The sequence below is a fragment of the Canis lupus genome, chromosome 14 (genome assembly GCF_003254725.2).
Source record: "Canis lupus dingo isolate Sandy chromosome 14, ASM325472v2, whole genome shotgun sequence".
Taxonomy (NCBI): domain Eukaryota; kingdom Metazoa; phylum Chordata; class Mammalia; order Carnivora; family Canidae; genus Canis; species Canis lupus.
In genome coordinates, this window is record NC_064256.1 from 46148127 (window position 1) to 46167314 (window position 19188).

The 19188-nt window shown below is 39.3% G+C and overlaps 1 long non-coding RNA gene across 1 annotated transcript in view; it reads left to right on the forward strand.

Annotated features, from left to right (window-relative positions):
- The first annotated feature begins 539 nt into the window (after nucleotides 1-539).
- LOC125752487 (uncharacterized) overlaps nucleotides 540-19188 on the forward strand; it is a 59562-nt gene continuing 40913 nt past the window's right edge. Inside the window, exons 1-2 of the long non-coding RNA XR_007402101.1 lie at nucleotides 540-739; nucleotides 1153-1294. This is a non-coding gene — a long non-coding RNA (uncharacterized LOC125752487). The remainder of the gene's footprint in view (nucleotides 740-1152; nucleotides 1295-19188) is intronic.

Genomic DNA, 19188 nt, shown 5'->3' on the forward strand with positions numbered 1-19188 from the left:
AGACAATCTGGTTGTTTCCACTTATTGGTGCTATAAATAATGCTACTCTTAATGGTCATATACAAGGTTTCGGGCAGATATTATGTTTTCAGGTTTCTCGGGTATATACCCAGGAGTAGAAATGCTGGTCTTTTTGTAGCTCTATAACTTTTGGGAACTGCCAAAATGTTTTCCAATGCAGCTTCACAATTTTACATTCCCATCAGCAATGTGTGAGAGTTCCATCTTCTTCACAGTCTTACCAACACCTACTGCCCACCTTTTTGATTATAACCATTCTAGTGGGTGTGAAGTGACATCTTATTGTGACTTTGATTTGCATTTTCCTAAGGACTAATGATGTGAAGCACACTAAGAAACAATGCCTTCTTTCTGCTTCCCTTCTCTCTGGTTGCTTCTCTGGATGCTGTATCAGTCTGTCCTAAAATAAGCAGCTGCCCAGAACATTTCTCATCTCCCCCACCCCCATTCAACCCAAGCCAAGTTCTCCGTCCTGGTTGCCATTTTTCATCATGTCATCTCTTTAAGGAACACAGGAAATGTTGATGTCCCATTCTAGGTAATATATTTGCATTTTCCCAGAATCCTTAGATGACAGGCTATTTTACCCTAAAGCAATAGGTACATATAATGATGCTGCAGCAGATTGCTAAGGGAGTTGCTTGGGGACAGATGATCCTTTCTTCAATCCTCGATTTGAAAGCCTAATTAATTTCATCTCAGGAAGTCACTTAAGTAGGTAAGCTCCATTTTCATGTTCCTTTAAAGGAGATATATTTGGTAATCATTAATTGCAATCAAAACATTCTTTCTCTATGATCTTAGCTGTTTTGTCGTTTTTAACTAAACGTGAAGATAAGTTCTAAAAATCATTTAAGCCTGTCAAAGGGAAACATAATAAACTGATGAAAGAGGCTCTCTTGGACATATTAATGTCCAAAGTCTTCTGAATCCACGCTACTAAATACAAGTTGTATTTCAAAGGGCCTCAGGTTACAAGGACAATGACTAATGAATTATAAAGGAAGGTAATTACCTTCCTACATTCCCTAAAAGCTTGCTTTGTGAGCCCCTCTCTGACGCTCTTGTAGCAAAGACGGTAACTTCTGATCAGCATTGTTAAGAAATTGCCCACTTCTCTTCTATTTTCAGACTCCTTTCAGACTGGGGGTGTAGCTACAGCAGGCTGTGGAAATCTTGGAGCAGATCAGAAAAGGAAGTGTGGCACTTCAGAAGTCGTTTTGCTATTAACCAGCAGTGATGTTGGGGGCAAGTCACTCAAACTCTCTATCCCGTAAGTTTCCTTATTAGTAAAATGAGAGGGAAGACACCTTGGCTTGTGAGTTTCCTTCCACACCTATGTTCAATGATCCAAGCTTTCTCATCCAAGGGCATATGAACAACTGTAGGATGTTCCACAGCTCGTGAGGGTTTAAATAACATTCAAAGTAAAAATCAAAAGCAAACAAACTTTCCAAACTGGACTTCTTCTTATGACTTCTTGGGGCATTAAGAAAGGAGACTGACTGATTCTCCTAATGCAACTGGCAATATTGAACAAGCCCCATGTGTGGATTGGAATCAAAACACCATTTAGGTTTTATCCCCCACCATCCTTTTGAACGTTATCCTCTGGTGGTAATCTTTTGCCTGTGGCAATCCTTTTTCCTGCAGGCTCCTGACTTTCCCTTTCTCTTAGAAAACATTTGCTTTAAGTAACAAACCCTCTTAATTTGCAGACTATATGAAGTTCAGCAACTTATAATCATCAAAATGCCAAAATTAACTGGGCATAACATTTCCTTCCCTCCACTAATTTGGACCTGCTTCTCAGAACAAGGAGCGTGGTGCTGCCGACTTGCCTACCGCCTGTATTACTCTCAAGCAAGGTCCCAGTAGGGGAGGCCTGGGAGAGGAAGAAAAAGAGGGCAGTTCTTTTTTTTTCAATTTTTAAAAAATTTATTTTTATTTTTATTTTTTATTTTTTGGAGACAGAGTGTGAGAGTGCAAGTGGTAGGGAGGGGGCTAGTTGGGGCAGACGGAGAGAGAGAGTCTTAAGCAGGCTGCATCCAGTGTGAAGTCCCATGCAGGGCTCGATCTCACAACCCTTGGATCATAATCTGAGCTGAAATTAAGAGTCAGATGATTAACAGACTGAGCCACCCAGGCCCCCCAAGGAAACAGACAAGTCTCCTTAGGTTGGGGAAATGTGCTTTATGAGCCAGACCCTAAATTTGGTGAAAGCTGCTTTCTGTTTCTCCCATAAAGTACTTTGGAGGACTCTTTGGAGGTTTCCTGTCAGGACCCCTCTCTCTTACAGTTTCCTTGACTCGAGCAGAAACGAACATCATCTGAGCTGTTAAGTGAGGCTCCTTTGTCAGACCTCCGTCACTGGACTTAAGCCCCTGACTCTGCCACCCCCTCCAGTTCCACTCCCCTGTGTCCTCACCTCTTTGGCTGGCCCTCTGGGACAGGAGCCCCAACAATCCCATTCCAGCTTAATGTCCACTCCTTTTCTTTCTCACTGTGGAGAAACTCTTATATCCCTTGCCCCTCAAACCCTGGGAGACTGGTCTAATCTCAACAAAGCAACTATCTGGGCCTTCTCTCTTTTCCTCAAGATTTCTGGGGCAGGCTCAGACTGTACTCCACACTTGGCTTCACTTTCTCAGTTGTAAATCAGTCACTAGTTTTCTGGGTCTCCTAGGGTCAGGGACGGAGTCTCAACACTTTCTGAGTGGACATGTTGGAGGCAACCTTATCCCAAGGGCGACTGCCCTCCAGGCCTCTAGGCAGATGGCTCACTGTTGCCCTCTGACAGCCCTACCTTCTCCCTAAAGAGGAATATGAGGGAGCGGAACAAGACAACACATCACTCTAAAAAGAAGAAAGAAAAAACAGAAACAACCCCATTTTATCAAACTCTTCCCCACAGCTCTTCTCTAAGGCTTTACATACCTTTGATCTCATTGAACCATCCAAAATTTGAGAGATTTTCACTAACTTTCTACATTCTGCATTTGAGAGTGATGGACAGGTTTGTACCTCTGTTGTTCGAATCTGTATTTATTGGATTGATGCTTCAGTTGAAACCAATTACAGGAAGAGTCTCATTCTAACATCCTATGACAGCCATGTTAACCCCATGGGTGACAAGCTATCACAGAAAACAAATTTGGAAAGCAATGAAACGAGAGAAAGTATTTTAATTGCTCTAACAGTAGCATATACTTTGATGGTTTTATTTTTGAGTCTATAAAACCATAATTCTTTTATAGCTGTAATCTAATTGTACATACACTTTTGTAATCTAGTTTTTCAAAACATATTCCTCACAAATGTTTCGGTAAGTCATGCTTGGAATCTCAATGTGTGCAATATTACTCCATATGTTGATGTGCCATTCATTCATCAAAGACTGAATGTTGGGCGGCCCTGATGGTTCAGCGGTTTGGCACCACCTTCAGCCCAGGGCCTGATCCTGGAGACCCAGGATCGAGTCCCAGGTCAGGCTCCCTGCATGGAGCCTGCTTCTCCCTCTGCCTGTGTCTCTGCCTCTCTCTCCCTCTCTCTCTCTCTCTCTCTCTCTCTCTCTCTCTGTCTCTCATGAATAAATAAATAAAATCTTAAAAAAGAAAAGACTCTGAATGTCTACTCCGTGGCTGATGCTGGTTGAGGTGCGGGGCTTGCCGAAGTTAAAAGAATGAGTAAACACTCCATTTAGGGGACTGCAAATTATTATAATGCAGTACTGTATTTGTGACAAGACGGTAACCCACATCAAGTGGGAGTAGACAATAAAACATATCTATGGATTTTTTTGAAAGGAAATTAGGAAGAAACCACAAAGGAAGTGTTAATGTGAGATGCTTATGGAAGGTGTGTGGGAGTTTGCTAGGCAGACAAGCAGGGGGAGGGCGCCCAGTGGGTGGAACAGCTGTGCAAAGGCCTGAGGTTTATTTTGGTCTTGTAAAAGGTGTGAATGCTTGTTTCTTTCTTTCTTCTTTCTTTCTTTCTTTCTTTCTTTCTTTCTTTCTTTCTTTTTTTATTTATTTTTTATTGGTGTTCAATTTACTAACATACAGAATAACCCCCAGTGCCCGTCACCCATTCACTCCCACCCCCCGCCCTCCTCCCCTTCCACCACCCCTAGTTCGTTTCCCAGAGTTAGGAGTCTTTACGTTCTGTCTCCCTTTCTGATATTTCCCACACATTTCTTCCCCCTTCCCTTATATTCCCTTTCACTATTATTTATATTCCCCAAATGAATGAGAACATATAATGTTTGTCCTTCTCCGACTGGCTTACTTCACTCAGCATAATACCCTCCAGTTCCATCCACGTTGAAGCAAATGGTGGGTATTTGTCATTTCTAATAGCTGAGTAATATTCCATTGTATACATAAACCACATCTTCTTTATCCATTCATCTTTCGTTGGACACCGAGGCTCCTTCCACAGTTTGGCTATCGTCGCCATTGCTGCTATAAACATCGGGGTGCAGGTGTCCCGGCGTTTCATTGCATTTGTCTTTTTGGGGTAAATCCCCAACAGTGCAATTGCTGGGTCGTAGGGCAGGTATATTTTTAACTGTTTGAGGAACCTCCACACAGTTTTCCAGAGTGGCTGCACCAGTTCACATTCCCACCAACAGTGTATGAGGGTTCCCTTTTCTTTCTTTCTTTCTTTCTTTCTTTCTTTCTTTCTTTCTTTCTTTCTTTCTTTCTTTCTTTCTTTTTCTTTCTTTCTTTCTTTCTTTCTTTCTTTCTCTTTCTTCTTTCTTTTTTTTCATCAATGTTAATGACTTGTTGTAAAATTGCTCAACAAATAATCCATTCTCCTCGAGTATACTGAAAAGCTAGCTTTATCATTGGGTTTACTGGGTTGCTTGGTCTATAGATAGCATCTCCAGGCAATTCTGAGGGTTGAGCATCTTTGGGGAGGGCAGGGACCACACTCCTTAAAGTATTGGTTCTTCTTAATGGTTTCTAATACTTATTAGTCTACTCTCAAAGCTTCTTTGTCAAGCAATTCTTCCCTAAGTTGTTAGAATTCTAATATTTCCTTATGGAACCTCTCTCTCTCTTTTGATATTTTAAGATATCACAGCTATTTGTGATATTTAAAACACTCCAAGACAAAATCGCTTCAAATTTTTAGCTGAATTGATCATCAATTTCATTATATTCTCTCTGCCTTTGACTTTGGATATAAATCTTACACAAAAGCCATGGAACTAAATCATTTAGATTTAGTCTGAAAGTGTTTTGTTGTCATCACTGCTGGTGTTCTGTTTAGATTCGTTTCTTCACACAAGCCTCCATATGTGTGCGTTTGCAATCCCCTGAATGATTTCAAAATATCTCTTTTTCCTTAAAAGCATGGGGTTTGGTCTGAATCTGTGTAATTTAATCTGCACAGCAAAATCGCCAGGTAATTGCCCACCCCTCTACTTTTCATACAGAGGCATTCTACAGAGAGGCATTTGGAGAAGGTTAGGCTTCTCCTTTATGCTCCATGTTAGGTTTGCCACAAATTTATCTCCACAGACTTCCTGTGGAGTCTTCTGTAGACCTCTCTTAACTCCTAAAGTTTAGAAAAAATACACACAAAAATAACACATTCATAGTAAAGGACCCATTCTGAGCCAAAGGTTAGGTTTAGAAGTTCCCTCAAAGTCCCTGATCAACAAATGGGGTGGGTGCTTCATCACTGACCTGCTCGGAGACTACAGGTTATAGCAGAGTAGGGGTGCAGGTGGGGAGCATTCCAAAGGGTTATGCTGTGTAATATGTGGGCCCAAGCAATTACCAAAATGACAGGAAGGCTTTGGAACTTCAACATTGCTACTCTGGAGTAACGCTAGAAATAGTAGCCTTGGCATAGGTATAGCATTCCTCAGAGACTCACATGGGTCTCTTCCCTTCAGGGGCCTCGGATGCAATCATGGATATGGCAAGATGGGGGAGAGAACAGGTCACAGGCCACCAGGTAGCAGAGAGTACCCCCAAAGCACTTAGGTGAGATCAGTCTGGGAATGCTGTAGTTTAATTGGAAGAGACCTGGAAAGGGCTCATGACCTGGGCATCCCTGTAGGTTAATAATCAGGAGAAAAGGAGCTCTTTAAGCTTCTATTAAAGCTATTATTAAGGGAGTTAATTGTATTCATTTATACACAGAGGTTAATGGGTTCTGGCAGAAGATGTCTTACATGTATACACTATTTGAATAATTTATAGTTAATAAATGTTAACTGGATGATGTTGAACACTTTCATCAAGTTCTATAATTCTAAAAATTTTGGAATTGTCCTAATTAAGCAAACAAACAGATAACCCTAGAATATTTTGGGACCCTGGCACCATCACATAGTAGACATTCATGGAGTTGGAGACAGAAGGCATTATTTGTAACACAAGTTCTCTCACTAATTTGAGACACTCATTTCACCTCTCTGGCCTCATATCCTTTATTCATAAAATTAAAGAGTTAGGAAAATTAAAGAAACTATATGGCAGTCTCTTGCATGACCATAAATGGAAAATTCTTCAATAATATCCTAACAAATGGAATCTGCAAGTATATTAAAGAATTATGCACTTTGACTACAGAGGGTGCTATGGTCTGAATGTTTGTGCTCCTCTAAAATTCATATTTTGAAATTCTAGCCCCCAAAGATGATAATATTTGAAGGTGGGAGGGACTTCAGGAGCTACATAGGTCTTGCGGGCGGAACTTCCATGAATGGGATTAATGCCATTAGAAGAGACCTACAGAGCTCCCTAGCTCCTTCCACCATGCGAGGCCACAGTGAGAAGGCACCATCTATGAACCAGACAGCAGGTCCTGAACAGATGCTGAATCTGCCACTGCCTTGATCTTGGACTTCCCAGCCTCCAGAACTGTGAGAAACAGATTTCTGTAGTGAATAAGCTATCCAGTCTCTGGTATTTCACTATAGCAGCTTGAACAGACAATGGCAGAAGGTTTACTTCAGATATGGAAGAAGGCTTCAAGCTCAGGAATTCTGTTAATTAATGGGATTCATTACATAAATATTTTAAAGGAGAGAATCATAGGCTCATCTTTAGAAATTCCAAATTATATTTGACACTATTTGGCATCCATTCTGATCAACAGAACAAACCCCTGTGTATGGTAGATCCCTCCTTATCTTGATAAAAACTGGAAACCAACAACGAATACCAATGGAAAACTTAAGATGTTCTTCTTGTAGACAGAACCAAGAGCAAGACCAAGATGTCCACCGAGGTAGCTAGTCTGCAAAGACGCCACCCAATGATACATCTCCTGGCATTCATGCCCTTAAGCCATCAGCCCAGACTGATTCCGACCAGCCTGTGACTTGCTTGACATATGGAACACAGCAGAAGTAATGTGGTGCCAGTGAGAGGGCTCTGCCTTTAAAAGACCTGACGGTGCACACTTTTGTGTGCATGGGAGCCATCCACCATGTAAGACATCTGACCATCCTTCTGAAAGAGAGGCCACATAGAAAGGACATAGGGGATGAGATGTCACATGGAGAGAGGCACACGGAAGGGCACCAGGCCTGGGAGTGAAGAAGCCAGAACATGAGGCAAAAGCTGCCATTGTGAAATTTACACTTTAGTGCCAAGGGAGGCTAATCAGCTTCCATAATTCATCATCAAGACACAGGTGCAAGACTGGATAATATAAGTGGAACTTCATAGAGAACCTAGACGAAAACTCAGGTATCTAAGGGAATTTAAGGCATAGATATACACACACAAATATATGTATACATGTATATATGTAAATAGAAATCAAGCTGGTGTAGAAAAGATGAATCATGCATGCAACACATGCTGTTGTTTGGACCATTGGCATTCAGAAGGACAAAGAGAAAAAAACAGATTGTGCCCATCATAAATAAAATAAATTCTAGATAGATGAAATATTTAAATGTTTAAAAATGGAGCTCTAAACATACTACAGGAAAACATAGGCAGACATTCTTTTATACTCTTGGCATGGAACAACTATTATAAGCCAATAAAAAGCTCAGAAACCATAAATGAAATGATATGATAAAATTAACTAAATAGAAATAAAACTGAAAACTTTGGCATGGCAAAATTATACTCTAAACAAAATTAAATGACAAACTGAGGAAAATGTTTGCAACCTGATTGAGAGATAGATGAATAATATCCTTACTGTATAATGTTCTCATAAATCATTATGAAAATGAGGAGTACCCTGTAAAAAGTGAGAAAAGGCTATGAATAAGCATTTCACAGAAGATGAATAAAAATACCCAGTAAAATCATTACCAACTAAAAACAAATAAAAATGAGATTTTATTTATGTATGTATTTATTTATGTATGCATGCATGCCAGTGTTAGCAAACAAAGAATGAGAGCATTTAATTAAGAAATGGTCACTCCCCAGGGCGCCTGGGGTGGCTCAGTCTGTTAATTCTCTGAATCTTGATTTTGGCTCAGGTCCTAATTTCAGGGCCATGGAATTGAGCCCTGTGTCAGGTTCTATGCTCAGCAGGAAGTCTGCTTGAGGTTCTCTCTCTCCCTCCCCCTCTCTGCCTCTCCCCCCCACACACATGGTCGCTCTCTCTCTCTCAAAATAAATAATTTTTTAAAAAAAGCAATGGTCATTCTCTAATTATTTTCTGGGGTTCAAGATCTCTTTCTTAAAAATGTGTTTTATTGAAGAATAATAGACACAGTGAAAAGTGTTCAAAACCTAAATGTAACTCTTCCTAAAGTATCATGAAGTAAACACCTGTGTAACCAGTATCAGGTCAAGAAATAAAACCTTTTCAACATCTCAAAAGCCCACTACATGGCAGCCTCAACTATTACCCCTTCCTTCCTTTTCCAAGGTAACTAAGATTCTGATTTCTTTCTTTCTTTTCTTTCTTTCTTTCTTTCTTTCTTTCTTTCTTTCTTTCTTTCTTTCTTTCTTTCTTTTTTTTAGAGAGAGAGTCAGGGGTGAGGGGCTGAGGGAGAAGGAGAGAACCCCAAGCAAACTTTGTGCTGAGTGTGGAGCCTGACTCAGGCTCCATCCTATGACCCTGTGATCATGACCTGAGCCAAAATCAAGAGTTGTTTTTAACTGACTGAGCCATATAGGCACCCCTTGGGTTTTGATTTCTAATACTCTGGATTAGGTTCACCCATCTTTGTTTTTGTTTTGTTTTTTTTTTTTTAGGTTCACCCATCTTTGAATTTCACCTAAGTGGAATCATTCTCATGTCTACCTTACTTTGCTCAATATTATATTTGCAAGATTAAAGTGTATTATTACATGTAATGATAATTCTATTTGAGAAATATTTAACAAAATTTCATAAGTTGATATACACAACTTACCATTCGACCCTTGGCATTCAAGGTGTTTCTAGATTTTGGCCACTATGAATAATGATTCTGTGAATATTCTTGTATGTGTCTTTTTGTGTATATGTTCAAACTTTTCTGTCCAGCTTATATCTAAGATTAGAAATGCTTACTCATGGGGAATGTGTATGTTCAGCTTGAGTAGATAATGCCAGAGAGTCTACCCCAAAGTTGTGCCAATTTACATTTCTATCAGCAATATATCTGGGTTCAAGTTGCTTCACTTCCTCACCCACACTTGATAATGTTATTCTTTTTAATTTTAGCTCTTCTGGTGTGTGCACAGCTTTCATTTTTATTTTCCTGATGACAAAGTCTAGCAGTTTTTCATATATCTATGACCAATTTGAATAACCCTTATAAAAAGTGTCAAAAGTTCAAGTATCTTGCCCATTTTGCCTGGTCTGTGTTTTTCTTACTAAGTTTTACAAACTCTGTCTATACTTTGTATATAACCCCATTGTCGTAAAGGAGGTGCAAATCTTTTCCTCTTCTATGACTTCTTTTCTACTCTTTTAATGGTATCTTGTCATAAAAAAGATGTTCTTAATTTTAATAGAATACAAATTATCAACATTTTTTAATACTTCATGCTTTTTGTGTCTTGTTGAAGAAAGCTTTTCCTGCCCCAGTCATGAGAATAGTCTTGTATATTATCTTTCAGAATTGAGCTGTCCATGACAGTAGCAACTAACAACACGCAGCCATTGAAGTTTAACTAAGTGAAATGAAAAAAAAAAAAGAAAAGTTGAATTCCTTGTTCATTCTTGCCATGCTTTTAAGAGCTCAATAGCCACAGATATAGAACATTTTCATCATTGTAGAGAGTTCTGTTGGTCAGATATGTTCTAGAAGTCCATTTTGTTTTGCCTTTTTATGGCTCTAGAATCTTATGCCCACATAAAATGATGATTAATTATGACATTTTAGACAAAAGCAAAATGCAAAAATAAACTCATGAATCTTTATTAAAAATTCTCAATTTTATTTTAATACTGGATTAATAAAAATAAAAACCTCAAAAATAGAGAACTTATTGTAAAGGCCCTGAGGGTAAGAATTAAAATTCATTTGATTGTAGGCCTAGGCAAAGTTATTGTGAGAATTAATGATGTTACAGCAATAAGAATGTGGGCGGGAAAGTGGCAGGAGGAAATGTGAGAATGTTAATTTCTTCATCTTTAGCAGGAATGCAATCAATGTTCTCTAAAATGAATACAAGTAGAAAAATTTGGTTTTTTGACCTTTTACCATTTTTAAAAATTATGGATTCCCTTGGCTTCTCAAGAATCTTTCAGGAAATATTTCTGTTGTGAAGAAATATTGATATAAAGCTTATTAAGTGTTTCAGTTTTGCTCGTCTCTTTGTCTTCTATTAAATTCAGGTAGAATTAAATTTAATAATTAAGTAACTAAGGATGAGCTTTGTAAATGAATTACAACAGACCTCTGTTTTCCTTGCTTTGACCCTTGCTTCCTTTTCTTCTTTTTCCCTTCTGCTATTCCCTGTTTTCATTTCCCTCCCTCATATCTTGACAAAACACAAAGCTTACAAAAATAGCTTTTGAAAGAATTGTTATGACAGTCACTCAAATGAGATTGTACCAGTGATCCTGAGCAAGAAGCATGAGAATCTAGAACATTCTTTACCTCTTGCAACCACAATTTTTGCAGCAGTTAAAGATTTAAAAAAGAGGGGAGGAAGCAATCCAGGCTTGGCCATGGGGACACATATCCCTCCCTCTCCTTCTATAGAACTCTAACCATGCTTTGACCTGGGGAGTAACCTGATTTTCAGGTTCTCCCTGGTGTGCATCAGCTAATAAAGACTCTGGTTTTTATTTGAATCATTTATACTATTTTTTCCTTGGCATTCTATTTTTTTTCAAAAAAATAATTTATGCCTTCATTTGCATATATGCAGAGAGAGAGAGAAAAAAGATGGTTACTGACAATTTTTTTCTAAGCAGTTAAATTTGGGGTTTAATTGGTATTTTTCTACATCTTAGAATTCATTATAATGATAAATTATTGAAAGAAAGCATATTTAAAAGTAAGAGGATTTAAATCTATATGTTCTGATGTTGTACAAAGCCCATAGTATATTGTTAAGTAAAAATGTACTATTATTATAATGTATATAATTTGCAGAACAATTTGTAGAGTAGGATTCTATTTTAAGGAAACAAAAATCAAATATAAAAACTATGCTATTCGAAAGCAACTGAATTGCGTATGCACACAGAAAGTCTAGAAATAGGTACATCAAATACTAAGTAAGTTAGAAGGTCTAATGATCATCAAAAGCAAATAATGAGAGGAGGTGGTGTGATATCATTCTGTGCTTTTGAAGGAAAAAGAAACAAAATGTAGTCATTTTTATATTTTAATTAGAAAAATCAGTATTTAGGGCTGTTGTAATATCCTGTGGTTCATTGCCATCACCCAAGAGTGCCATTTGCACAGACTACATATAGCAAGAAAAGGAGTTGTTCAGCCCTGTCAATAAAAAATCACATCCCTGGAAAGAAACTACCTCTTCAGTTCTGCTGCTAAAGGAGTCAAGCAGGTGCCATCTTGTCCCCAGTATGCATGTGAAACAGTTTGGGCTCAGATCTGGTCTTTAATATTATTTGTTATTAGAAAGAAATAAAGACCCTTGGAGAGTGGCAAACGCCATGTCTTGGAGCTTAAGAAAAAATCAAGTTTAGGTTTAGAATAGAATATCTTGTTTTGGCCAGAACACAAATACGGTATTAGAAAATCCCCAAGGGTCTCTTATAGGGCACATGGTTGCCAACATATGGCAACTTCTTTATCCAAAAGCCTGAAAGCAGGTTCCATTTAATAAAATGTATTCAAAGAGAAATGTAAAAGAAAAATGGTGACTATAACAGTAGATGCTTGTTTTTGTTCACTGTAATGTATATGGAGTAGTTGATTTAGGTGGGTAAGTGTTGTTTCTATAAAGCATATGTTGAATTTTTATCTGTGTAGGCAGGAATGGGTACATTTTGGGAATTGTGAGCAAAGAAGATATTTCTGGGAGAAGAAAGGATTTTATTAAGGATAGGAAGGACCAAGCAAACTTGGAGCTCAGGTTAAAATGAATTTTAGACAATGCATCAGGATGGGGGTGCCCAAGGGGAAAGTAGACTAGTTCTCATCTCATGAATCATAAAACTATGATAAGATGGTTTTAATTACAATAAGATTTGAATAAAGTATACCAAATGTCCAAAAATGCTAACAGACCCTATCAAAATCGTGAACAAATTTTAGAAGATTTTGCCATATATAGGCCAGGGTGCAATAGAATGAAATTTTTCTCTTTTGGGGTGGGGGAGGCTTATTTTGTTTAAAGGTATGAGCTTGAAAAGTTCCATTTGCAAGTGAGGGTTGATTGTACAAGAGGAAGAGGGGTCTTATGAACACCCTATAAATTTGAAAGATCTTAGACACAAGCAGATCTCCTTTTAAGGCCAAGAATCAGTTATTTAATACTCTAGAATACATCGTCTTACCACATGCATGTGAGATGGTGTTTTTTGTTGAGTCTTGCAGGATCACTGTAACTTTGGGGAGGTATAACATAGGTACAGAAAAAGTGAATCAAAATTATGGTATCATTGCTTGTTATTAGGGTAAGTAAACCTATAAAAAGTAAATTTTGAAATCTTTTGAAGTCATGGTGATACTCTGTTCTGTTTCCAAGGTGATTGGATCAATTAAAAAGGTGATAAATCAGACTCGATTTTGTTGAAATGTTTTGGAGCATTTTGGTTCCTTACATTTTAAATCAATGTTTGAATATTTAAGATAACTCATGAAATGTGTAAATGTTTATGTGTTTGTGATGTTTAAAGGTCTAGAAACATTGTATTAGGTGGTTTTATAGATTTTAATAAGCTAACTGTTAAATAAAGAAGCACAAATAGAGTATTCTTCATGTCCGAGTTTAGTGTGTTCATAAAACAAAAGCTAACTTTCAACACAACAGATTTAATGAATGGTTAACATGGGGCCATTTCTCTGTGGCGATAGGTTGGTCTGTATCTTGAGCATGGTGATGGTTACTGGGATCTACACATGGGATAAAATTTCATGGTACTGTGTACGCCCTCAAAGTAAATAAATTAAGAAGAGAGCATGTAAAAACTGGTGAAATTCAAATAAGGCCTGTACCTGATAGTATCCTATCAATGCCAATGTCCTGGTTTGATGTGTATCATGGTTATGTAAGACATTATCACTGGAAGAATCTGACTAAAGGATACACAAAAATTCTCCGTGCTGTTTTTGATGTTTCTTATGAATATTAAGGTACTGAAAATAAAATTGTTCTAAAGAAAACATATAGATATCAGTTATTGCATAAAGAACAGGCTTAAGCTCTCTTATTGGTGCAGACTGGTGAGTCTGCTAAAACTATGTCAGCTTGCCATTGACTCTTTACCGCATGTGGCTCCTCTGCTTGTGAACTCAGCTATTGGCATGACATATGAGGTAGATTTTGCTGACTCTACTAGGACAGTTTACTATTTGTTATTGCTATTAATACTCTTGTAGGATTTAATGCAATAGGAAACAGTTACTACCATAAATACTACAGAAACAATCATACAGAGTAAATCTTCCCTCTGGATGGTGCCATCTTGGAAATTAATCCTCAGTCATCCCCCTAGATCATTTCTCTCCACACAAAAGCTTTTTGACTATTCAAGTTGCACACTCTCCCATTTAAAACCACCCAATTATTTTCTCCTGACACTTGGAAAAGAAACAAGTCTCCTTACAGTGTCTGCAGAGCTTATAAAATCTGCCTACTGCTGACATTTCTAATCTCATCTCGTATACTCTTCCTCTTCCTCAGAACACCTTAGCTACACTGGCCCCTTGGCTGTTCCTAGAACATATCCAGCACACTGCTGTTTGTAGGGTTTGCATTTGCTGTTCCTTTTGTCATGTAGTCACATTCTGTCTGAAAAGACCTCGCTTGTCACTCTACATGAAGTGTAACTGTCTAGGTCCCTGTTACTGCTTTTCTTTGTAGCACTTGCAACTAAAATTATTTTCTATGTCTAATTATTTATTTTTTACTGCCTGTCTTCATCTACAGAACCTAACACATAATTGGTCCTCAATAAATATTTTTTGAATGAATGAATGAACAAATGAATGAAATCTCCTATTAGTGGTGCTTATTCTGGGAAGTATGGGTAGAGGTGATAGGACTTAACATTCCTCTTCTCACATATTAGGGCAATTTGATAGTCTTTTTTCTCAATTTGATATTCTTATATCAGGTACATGCTACTTTTGCAACTAAGTTTAAAAAACATATACCCATATATGCACATTTATGCTTGAGACAACTACAGAGGTCTTTTCAGCTTTAGCATTCTATGATCTTAGATCTTCTAAATGATTCTTTTAAGATATAAAAACAGGTGCAGAGCACAGCTTAGCCCTAAATGATAAGGCAAGACAGACTCAATGGATTTCATTTTTCAATTGAGAATTAATGTAAATGCATGAATCAGTGCCAATATCTAAAGGCTTGCACAGCCATATCTTAATACACAAATTAGTATGTGCACCTGTATTCTCATTCTTAATTCCTACAAAGAACACCATGGATACATCAGTTCTTTCTGGACATCAGTCGTGTGTGATAAAAAATATAGGTGATACGATTTTAGAGGGTAGAGGTGTGTATCGAGGGAGTATGATGACTGTATGCAGATTGACTCTTCCTTTCTTCTTCTGGTCCCTGCATATGAGGAAGCAAAATGCATGTTCCTATATCTTGGCCCTCACTTTGAGAGCAATTGCTGTTAAGGTGATTTGACTTATCTACCTTGAGGTAGGCAGATGAAAGTTTAAAGTGGTCATTAAATTTTTGGTAAAATACTTCCTTTTCCACAAAATATTTCAGCATTCTGCAAAGATACAGAAGATATACCAAGACAAGATAAAAGCAGAAGACAAAGAAAAGGGCCATGAATATGAGGGGCATGAATACGAATGGAACCAGAAATAAGAGTTAAACAAAACTGTGTCTCTCAAAGACCTCCACTCTTACAAATAGGGAGCAAACAGTGGCTACAACCTTTCTCAAATCCAGCATAGAAGGGGAAAACTGGGTCGATGACACCTTTTGCAATACTTCTAACGTAAGTTAAATCAACTGCTTGTCAATCTAAGCTATTCCCCATAGCGAAGCAGAAAGGGATTTCTGAAAGTTTCTGTAAAGAAGATGTTATTCTTAATCTCCTTTTTGCAGTGATGTTTAATCTCATTTCTTTTAATATAGGGCAATGGCATAACTCCAAGATGCAATTAGGTTAAGACAATTCTATGGCGACGGAGTGATGGTGGGTGTGCAGTGGGGGTGGAGGTTGTGAATGACACTTTCATATAAATACACGGACCTTTAACATAATTGCATACATTTTCTTTCTCCAGTCATTCCAGGGTGGGAATTGGCAAGCATACTTTTTTTTTTCCTTTTCTGTACCAAATTAGAATGTGCCCCTGGGACTATGGGAAACAGAGCTGGGGAGCCTGATAGTTAAAAGCCAGTAAGAATCATTATTTCTGCCTCACTGGTCAGGCGTATTTTGGGCAAATGAGTCAGCACAGTGTGAGAGGGATGTTTGGGCTAGACTTTATCAGCAGTTACATACATTTTTCAGAGTGACTAAAGCTGTCCAGGCTGGTTATTTAGAGTGCTAAGCAGGAGTGGGACTGAAGAGGTGAGGGAACAGAATGTATTTTGTGACTGGAAAAGCTCAGATCGGGCAACCTCTCTGGTCTAGCTCTTCCTGAAATGCTCTTTTTCTGGGGTTTATACCTTCATTGTCTCAAGTATAAATTGTTCAAATTCGCCAGAACCCCTGGGTTCTCAAGTCTAGAACACCTGACAAAGAACTTAGCCCATCAAACCATTCTTTCATATCCTATCAGGTGCTCAGAGCATTTGCTGGCTGGGGGTAGGCTCTCTTGGTGATTTGTTTGGATTCTTTAACTAAGAATATTTAACTAAGTGTATTCCATGTACTTGATATGTACGCGGTGCTTAAGGAGGTGGGGAAAGATCAAAATGGGTTTGCTGTCCTCAGGAAGCTTATGATGTGGTGGCAAAGACAGGCAACTCTCGGCGAAACCCAGAGTACAGAGTAGAATGTGATCCCAGCAGAACAAGCGCAGGGATTCTGGAGCCTACAAGAGAAGAGAGTGGATTTTTTTTGAAAGGCTTTTGTGCCTCTCTTTTCGTGAGGGGTCTAGCATTTAGCAGACACACAATTTAGCAGACATTCAAAATTCACTGAATAGGTGAATTTCTAGGAGAGGCGGAGATGTTAGGTGGAAGAGACGTTCGAGGGGAGAAATTACATGAAGGCATGAGAAGCGTGGTGAGTAACAGAGTTGGCTGAATTGGGATAAAGAATAGTCTGGAACATTGTCAAAACCCAGAAGAATTTGTTAATCTTCAAAGAAACACTCACCTGTGCTTTAATACTGCAAAAAAAATTTAGTTTGGGAGCACAAATAAACCCTTGGAAATAATGGCCGACAAATGCTGTTATAAGATTGAGGCTGGCTAATGTAACTGATATAAATATATTACAATGCGTTATGATACAAAGCCAGGATTTTTAAAGGAAGGTTGTTAGACCTACCAGGTTTACCTTTTCACTGCCACCTACTTTTTGCAAGTACAGTCCTGTGGGGGTCTAAGGGTAATACGTCACATCATCAGGGTATAGGTACATTAAAATGGGGGTAAATAGAGAGTTTTATGAAGAGACTAAAAGACTGTGGCTAGGGTTAGAGGAAACCAATGACAGTGGTGAGGCTCCAGAGGTCATAAACACTTGGGATCCATGACTACTACTCTTTGAGGTGACCAGGCCAGGGGTAGAGTGGTTATCAAAACTCAGAAGGGGCTGCGACTCATAGGGGAGGATTCACTGGTAGGAGCCATGGCCTTCTGTGGAGGAACGTCCCTGTGGCCAGCCTGTGACCCAGGAGGGAGCTGAGGGCATAACCCCCCTAGTCCTCCTCTCAGTTCCCTGCTGGCATCTCCTCCTGTGCAAAGTCTCCTCCTAATCAGAAGCCAGAGGGCAAGGAGGCCCGGGAGGCAGCCGGTAGTCCTCAGAGCTCAATGTCCTGGCAGAGCCGGAGGAGAGAGACGGAGCATGAACCCAGAGCCAGCCCAGCCCATGTGGGGAAGGCGAAAACTCATCTTCCTCACAGAATCTTGGGAGGCCCCATTTTATTCACCTCGTGACACCATTGATTATCATAGCATCGTGGGGATGATGTTATGGACATCTCTGTAGAGCTTAAATGTGGGGCAAATTCTCCACCCTTCAATAGGCCAGGCTTTCCATCATGCTGAATTGTCTGTAAGCTCTGGTTCACTCATTCTTCTTTGTCCTAGGCACCCGTGTCCCATAAGCAGTCAGGGCTATCATCATGTTCTCAAGTCTTGATGAGATGTGTAGGTACAATGTCACTGGGTGGTGATAGTACCAGATGACACGGAGGTCTCCCAAGACCGGTGACTCTTGTGAACGTGCTGCACATCTCGTTGCCTCCATCCCCAAACAGCATCTACCCAGCAAAATGCCCAAATCTCATACATTTTATCAAGCTGCAAGGGAATAAAGAATGATCTCTCTTTAATTATAAGGCAGGCTGTAAATAAACCTCCAAGTAAGATATTCAGATGTGTGCTGCCAAGGTCAGTACAATATGCCAGATGTGGGGAAAGGCATGTTATATTAAACAATGTTTTTCTAGGAGAACAAAGGGAGTGGAGGAGGGCTGTCAAGCCTTTGAGAAAGTGTTAGTCATCTCAGAAACCTCTAGCTAGGGTACAAAGAGAGAGAGAGTCAGACAGTTGAAATATTCTCACCCTCACAGAAGTTCTCTCCAGTTTGGTTTGAGTATTAATGTACTAAGGGTAAATTCTCAAACACAAACTCTCTTATATAAGAAATGTTACACTATTGCCTTAACAATAAACTAAATCTGACTTTGTACTTCTAAAATGCTGGGCTAAAAGGACATAAAATGTCAACCCAATTGCTATGCACTCTCCCCACCTCCCAGAGTCCACATTCTGGGCATTAATCCTCCTCGGGCTCCATGGTAACCCCCTCCCCATCTGGCTGCCAGATAGAATCACAGCTCCAGTACTTGGGGGAAACTATTGCTTCCATTCTCTTCCATGTATTGGGAAACTTTCAAAGGCGCTCCCTCTCTCCCCTTCTCCATGGCATAAGCTCAGTGCATTTAGCTTTTCTTAAATATTGGGAAGACAGGCTGCCCTCCAGAAACTTAGACTTTGAGTACTGCTAAGTGGGCCAGAGATGAGTGAAAATAAAAATACTACAATAAACAAGGTAAAATACCTCTCTCCCTTTCCCAAATCTTCAAGACAGAAAGGACCATTCCAAATTAATATGTACAGGGATCCCTGGGTGGCGCAGCGGTTTGGCACCTGCCTTTGGCCCAGGGCTCGATCCTGGAGACCCGGGATCCAGTCCCACATCGGGCTCCCGGTGCATGGAGCCTGCTTCTCCTTCTGCCTGTGTCTCTGCCTCTCTCTCTCTCAATCTGTGACTATCATAAATAAAAAAATAAAAAAAACAAATTAATATGTACAAAAGCTATCCCACTCCCCCTGGGCTTCCCCAGAGACCCCCATGCCTGGTGAGCCCCAAAATGGAGCTGTTCTCTCCGGCTCTGAGGGGCACAGAACTGGAAGGTGT